Below are 7462 nucleotides of genomic sequence, written 5' to 3' on the forward strand. Positions count from 1 at the left end.
AGCTGGCCCTGACCAATGAAACCAGTTGTGGCAATACCCTCCCCAGCCTGTGAATTCCTTTTTTTTTTTTTTTTTTTTTTTTTCCCAAAAAAACCCAATATTCCTCATGGAAAAGTCCCACACTCATTCATCAGAACCAGGAAGAAGGGGTGGTCACTGTGATGAGTAAATAGAAGAAGGGGGATTGTGATGAGTAAAGCTCGGGGTTTGTTTGTTAATCAAATCTTGCTTGTGTAAGGCAAACGGAAAGCCCCTAAATTGCTGATATGTCTCTTCAAAGCCAGGCTTGTCTTTGGCATTGGGAGCCCAAGGAAATGTATCTTGTTTGGGCACCCAAGGATAAGAAGATTCTTAAAGGGTAAGGCTGGTACCATATTTACAGATTCAAAGTATGCCTTTGGCGTAGTACACACGTTTGGAAAAATATGGGGGGAAGGGGGGGTTTGTCAATTTTGTTAGGATTTCTAAAAGGGAAATATTTACAAAGGGGTGTAAATCCAGAGCACTATTGTTATCACCCTAATGAACCTGCTCTGTTTGTAATTGATATCGTTAGTGTACGGTGCCGTAACACTCTCACAGGGACACGGGGCGCTTTACCTGATATCAAGGATAAAGACAGAGGCAAGTGGCTGGGAAGTGCACACACTCTCCTGAAGATTACCCCTGCTGCCCAGAAGATGGTTCCCCTCGTGGCTCGAAGCAACCGAGTCGACAAGCGAGGCAGAGGAGTAAAAAACTGTGGAGAATGGAGCCCCAGAGTGGGGCTGTGCCAGGATGCTGGAAGAATTGCCTCACTGTTATTAACGAAGTCGCACCAGGTACCCACAGAGCGGCAACCGTACAGGGAAAACTGGGACACTGGGACGACAAAGTTGCCAAGTACTTCTGTTTATCAGTTGAGCTTCCACCCTTTTCGACCATCATAATCTTGATTATAACAAATTTCTCAGGTGTAAAGGCTAATGGTTACCCTCACCAGCCCTTTAAGTGGACTCTATGTAGATGGGAGGATAGCCGGGTCCTCTAAACTAATACTACTCCAGGACCACCCACCTTTAATGTCACAAATTGTAACTTATTGCACTTGGTAACAGGGACTGGGGGAGGGGACAGGAATGCTGTTCACCCACCAAGGCAATATACATGGGGGGGCAACCAATGTAAAAGCGACTTTTTGGTGCCTGAGCTCAAATCCAGGAAGAGCCCACTGTACCATGCAAGGTCATTATTATTGTGCATATGGGGGTTGTGAGGCAGCACCTTCCAAGTCAGACTGGGGCTTCCACTCTAAAGACAGATATTTAAAAATCTCTTGGCTACCTGACAGATGTAGGGAACCCACCTATAGCCATGAGGGTGATGTGAATAATGCTGCACATGTAAATCCTTAAAATTAGAAATCTTATTACCTGAAGCCAAAGATTTGATGAACAAAATGGTAAATAGAAAAAGGGGGGATTGTGATGAGTAAAGCTTGGTGTTTGTTTGTTAATCAAATCTTGCTTGTGTAAGACAAATGGAAGGCCCCTAAATTGCTGATATATCTCTTCAAAGCCCCTAAATTGCTGATATGTCTCTTCAAAGCCAGGCTTGTCTTTGGCCTTGGGAACCCAAGGAAATGTATCTTGTTTGGGCACCCAAGGATGAGAAGACTGCAGAAATGTAACTACCTGGTGCTTCTGATGCATAAAGGCTGAGGGTGATGCATAAAGTGAATCTTGCATGGGGAAGCACTGGGGGTAACACCATGCGAAGGTCACCCTCTGGGAACAAAGAAAAGAGGAAGAACTTCAAGGCAGCACAACACGCAGACGCAGAGACCTCAGGAGTGTCACGTCTGCTGGAACTTGAGAAGATAGAAAATGGGACTTGTGAAGGGGGAATCACGTGCTGGTTTGTTTTCAGAGCAACAGCTCTGAGGCCGCCCAGCGCTGCTTTGCTCACTGCTGCTTGCTCAATAAACCAATTTAACTAATTGGCTGGTTCCTGTCAATTTTTTTTTGGAACTCAATTTATAAGAAGTTGGTGCCATGACTCAGATGGAGGCAATTTGGTCGGGAGCCCTGCAGGGGGGGTCCCGCTGAAAAAGCAGCCCCTGTCAGAGTCTTCCCATCCAAACCCTCTACCGACGAACCTAAAATTCAGCAGTGAAGCAAATAAAAGCCGGCAAACCCCGTAAACTTTGTGCACGAAGATTCAAACGAAGACTCAGCAGTGAGTAAGTACAGGCCAGGGATCCGTTTGGCTGGGATTGGGTATCCCGGAGTGCGTGAGACGTCCGTGCCAGGACGAAGCAAGTGCAGAGCCCTTAGTAGTGCGGTTCCCATTTCCCATGAGGGACTGGGCCACGAGGAGGGGGAACACGTGTGTGTGTGAGTGGGCACTCCGGAAGATGGGACAGAAGAAGAGCAAGCCTTCTGATCCCATGGGTGGGATAGTGCCTAATGTTAGGTTACCCCAGATCCCACCAGATAGTCTGCTAGGTTAAATGATGGTTAAATATTGGGATAATCAGCCCTCTAGGAAGGGTGAGAATAAAATTAAAAGGATACATTATTGTATGGAGGTTTGGGGTGGGAGACAGGTTAGAGGAGACCCCCCCTTATGTTCCCCCAGCACCTCCACCTATTCCAGCAACACCTAACCTCCCAGACTCTAACTCTCCTGATAGTGCCCCCGAGATTCGATGAGTCACCCGAAGTCAGGCTAGAAGGGGGGAGGACAGGAGTAACCTTTATCCCCTTAGAGAGGTTGCAATGGGGGGAGCACAACCCGGCATGCGATATGTTTCTGTTCCTCTGGATTCTGGGGACGTTAGAGAATTTAAAAAAGAGATGGGGAATCTGTTAGAAGACCCCCTTGGAGTTTCAGAACGAGTAGACCAGTTCTTAGGACCTAACACATATACCTGGGAGGAGTTGCAAGCTATATTGGGCATTCTTTTACCACAGAAGAAAGGGAAATGAAAGGAATGCATATTTGGGACCAACACCACCAGCAGGGACCCGCAGCCGATATCAAGTGGCCCCTCCAGAGGCCTAACTGGAATAATCAAAATGCAGTAGATAGGGGTCATGTGCAAGATCTGAGGACTATAATTGTCCAGGGTCTAAGGGAATCTGTCCCTCGAGGACAAAATATCAACAAAGCATTTAGTGAACATCCAAAGAAAGATGAGACCCCCACAGCGTGGTGAGAGAGACTAAGAAAGAATCTACAAGTATATTCAGGACTAGACCCCAGTACACCGGTGGGGCAGGCATTGCTAGAAACACAATTTGTAGCTAAGTCCTGGACGGAAATTAGAAAGAAACTAGAAAAAATAGAGGATTGGCAAGACAGAGGTCTGGATGAATTGTTAAGAGAGGCTCAGAAGGTGTATGATCAGAGGGAGGAAGTGACTCGTAAAAGGCAAGCCGGGATGTTGGCAGCTGCGGTTAGGGAAGGGCAGAGGATGCCGGCTCCCGAAAAAGGGAAGCTAAGGGACCCAGGGGCTATAATCTGCTTTTATTGAGGAGGAAAGGGGCACGTTAAGAAGGACTGCAGAAAAAGAATCACGGACACAGATTTGGAAGGGATATGGAGTTGGTAACCGAGTTACAAGGGTTCAGTATGTGGATGATTGGCTTTTAGCCGGGAAAAGCTGTTTGTAGATGGGTCATCCCAAATAGTTGAAGGAAAAAGGAAATCAGGATTCGCAATCATTGACAGGAAATCATTTAAAGTAATAGAATCTGGACCCCTGAGCCCTAGCTGGTCTGCCCAGGCGTGTGAACTTTATGCAGTACTAAAGGCCTTAGGACTCTTAAAGGGTAAGGCTGGTACCATATTTACAGATTCAAAGTATGCCTTTGGCGTAGTACACACGTTTGGAAAAATATGGGGGGAAGGGGGGGTTTGTCAATTTTGTTAGGATTTCTAAAAGGGAAATATTTACAAAGGGGTGTAAATCCAGAGCACTATTGTTATCACCCTAATGAACCTGCTCTGTTTGTAATTGATATCGTTAGTGTACGGTGCCGTAACACTCTCACAGGGACACGGGGCGCTTTACCTGATATCAAGGATAAAGACAGAGGCAAGTGGCTGGGAAGTGCACACACTCTCCTGAAGATTACCCCTGCTGCCCAGAAGATGGTTCCCCTCGTGGCTCGAAGCAACCGAGTCGACAAGCGAGGCAGAGGAGTAAAAAACTGTGGAGAATGGAGCCCCAGAGTGGGGCTGTGCCAGGATGCTGGAAGAATTGCCTCACTGTTATTAACGAAGTCGCACCAGGTACCCACAGAGCGGCAACCGTACAGGGAAAACTGGGACACTGGGACGACAAAGTTGCCAAGTACTTCTGTTTATCAGTTGAGCTTCCACCCTTTTCGACCATCATAATCTTGATTATAACAAATTTCTCAGGTGTAAAGGCTAATGGTTACCCTCACCAGCCCTTTAAGTGGACTCTATGTAGATGGGAGGATAGCCGGGTCCTCTAAACTAATACTACTCCAGGACCACCCACCTTTAATGTCACAAATTGTAACTTATTGCACTTGGTAACAGGGACTGGGGGAGGGGACAGGAATGCTGTTCACCCACCAAGGCAATATACATGGGGGGGCAACCAATGTAAAAGCGACTTTTTGGTGCCTGAGCTCAAATCCAGGAAGAGCCCACTGTACCATGCAAGGTCATTATTATTGTGCATATGGGGGTTGTGAGGCAGCACCTTCCAAGTCAGACTGGGGCTTCCACTCTAAAGACAGATATTTAAAAATCTCTTGGCTACCTGACAGATGTAGGGAACCCACCTATAGCCATGAGGGTGATGTGAATAATGCTGCACATGTAAATCCTTAAAATTAGAAATCTTATTACCTGAAGCCAAAGATTTGATGAACAAAATGGTAAATAGAAAAAGGGGGGATTGTGATGAGTAAAGCTTGGTGTTTGTTTGTTAATCAAATCTTGCTTGTGTAAGACAAATGGAAGGCCCCTAAATTGCTGATATATCTCTTCAAAGCCCCTAAATTGCTGATATGTCTCTTCAAAGCCAGGCTTGTCTTTGGCCTTGGGAACCCAAGGAAATGTATCTTGTTTGGGCACCCAAGGATGAGAAGACTGCAGAAATGTAACTACCTGGTGCTTCTGATGCATAAAGGCTGAGGGTGATGCATAAAGTGAATCTTGCATGGGGAAGCACTGGGGGTAACACCATGCGAAGGTCACCCTCTGGGAACAAAGAAAAGAGGAAGAACTTCAAGGCAGCACAACACGCAGACGCAGAGACCTCAGGAGTGTCACGTCTGCTGGAACTTGAGAAGATAGAAAATGGGACTTGTGAAGGGGGAATCACGTGCTGGTTTGTTTTCAGAGCAAGAGCTCTGAGGCCGCCCAGCGCTGCTTTGCTCACTGCTGCTTGCTCAATAAACCAATTTAACTAATTGGCTGGTTCCTGCCAATTTTTTTTTTGGAACTCAATTTAAAACAGTCACCAGAAGGGGAGCTGGGGAGCAGGTTTCCTGTGGCGAAACCACAACCCCAGGGGCTGGAAAGCTGCTGGGCAGGTGGTTCTAATTCAGTCCCTCCCTGAAGCACAGAATCAGAGAATCATCCTGGTTGGAAGGGACCTTGAAGATCATCAAGTCCGACCATAACCTAAATCCACCAACCACAACCTCATCTACCCATTCAGCGCTTCAATCATGTCCCTCAGCACCACACCTCGGTTCCTTTTAGACAGTCCCAGGGGTGGTGACTCCACCACCTCCCTGGGCAGCCTGTTCCACTGTCCAGCCAGTCTTCGGGTAAATAAATTCTTCCTAATATAGTCCGAACCTCCCCTGGTGCAGTTTCAGGCCATTTCCTCTGGTCCTGTCATTACCCACTGAGAGAAGAGCCCAATTCCCACCCCCCCCACAACCTCCTTTCAGGCAGTTGCAGAGAGCAATGAGGTCTCCCCTCAGCCTCCCCTTCTCCAAACTAAACCATCCCAGTTCCCTCAGCCTCTCCTCACAGGACTTGTTCTCCAGATCTCCCACCTGCTGGGCAGCTCTTCTGGACAAACTCCAGCACCTCCATGTCCTTCTTGCAAGGGGCCCAGAGCCAGACACAGTTCTGGAGACGTGACCTCACCAGTGCCCAGCACAGGGGCACGGAAGCAGGGAGAGGGAAGGGAATTCCTTCTTCTCCTTGGCCACGTGCTGGGGCTGCAGCTGCCCCAGGCTCTGGGGACTGCCCTCCTCACCCTGCTGGTGGCCTGTCCTCACCTTGGGGCTTCTGCAATCATCAATCCTGCCAGCTGGGTTTGATCTGGAGGTGCTGGAGCACCCGGAGGAGCTGGAGGTCCACAGGAGCCAACGAGGCTGGTGGAGGGACAGGAGGGAAAGTCTTACAGGGAGAGGCTGAGGGAGCTGGGCTTGTTCAGCCTGGAGGAGCCTCAGGGAGGACCTCTCTACACTCTCTACAACCACCTGAAGGGAGGTTGTGGCCAGGGTGGTCTGGGCTCTTCTCCCAGGAACCCAGTGACAGGATCAGAGGGCCTGACCTGAAGCTGCTCCAGGGGAGGTTTAGGTTGGGTATCAGGAAGCACTTCCTCATGGAGAGGGTGATCAGACATGGGAATGGGCTTCCTAGGGAAGTGGTGGAGGCACCATTCCTGGAGGTGCTCCAGGAAAGGCTGGAGGTGGCACCTGGTGCCCTGGTCTGGAGATGTGGGGGTGTCAGGTCACGGGGGGGACTTGATTGTCTTCAAGTTCTTTTCCAGCCATGGAGATTCTGTGATCCTGCCACCTGGGCCCTGCTGCTGTGCTGCCTGTGGGATGGAGGTCCCACCACTCCCCAGGCTGGGAAACCTGAGCAGCAGCTCCTGGAACGTTGCTCACCCGACCTGTTCTACCTTCAGCACTGACACAGGACCTGCCCAGGGACCTGCCCCAGTGTCCCCCACAGAGGGTTGGGTCTCGGGGACCCTGTCCCAGCCCAACCCCTGCCAGCTGGGCAGGCCCACTCCCCTCACCCCAGCCTGTCACTCCCAGTAACCACCAGTAACTCCCAGTTCACACTGCTGTGGCCCCAGTGACTCCCAAATTACTACCTGTCCCCATTCCCAGTAGATCCCAGTACCACAGTCCCCAGAGTCCCAGTTCCCCAGGAAGTCCCAGTTCCACCTTCACAATTCCAGGTGGTCCCAGTTCACCCAGTGACTTCCACTCACCACCCCATCGTATTCCCAGTGACTCCCAGTAACTCCCCCAGAGGTTCCCCATACCCCCCTTACAATCCCAGTAAGCCCAGTGACTCACAGTAACTGCTGCCTCCTATTCCCAGTGACTCCCAGTACACTCCAACAATTTCCCAGTAGGTCCCCATTCGTCTTTTTAAAATCCCAGTACCCCCAGTAACCACACCCTCATATTCCCAGTGACTTCCAGTTCCCACACACACATTTCCAGTGGCTCCCAGTAACTCC

The sequence above is a fragment of the Chaetura pelagica genome, unplaced genomic scaffold, assembly GCF_000747805.2.
Source record: "Chaetura pelagica isolate M959 unplaced genomic scaffold, ChaPel_1.0 scaffold721, whole genome shotgun sequence".
Taxonomy (NCBI): Eukaryota; Metazoa; Chordata; class Aves; order Apodiformes; family Apodidae; genus Chaetura; species Chaetura pelagica.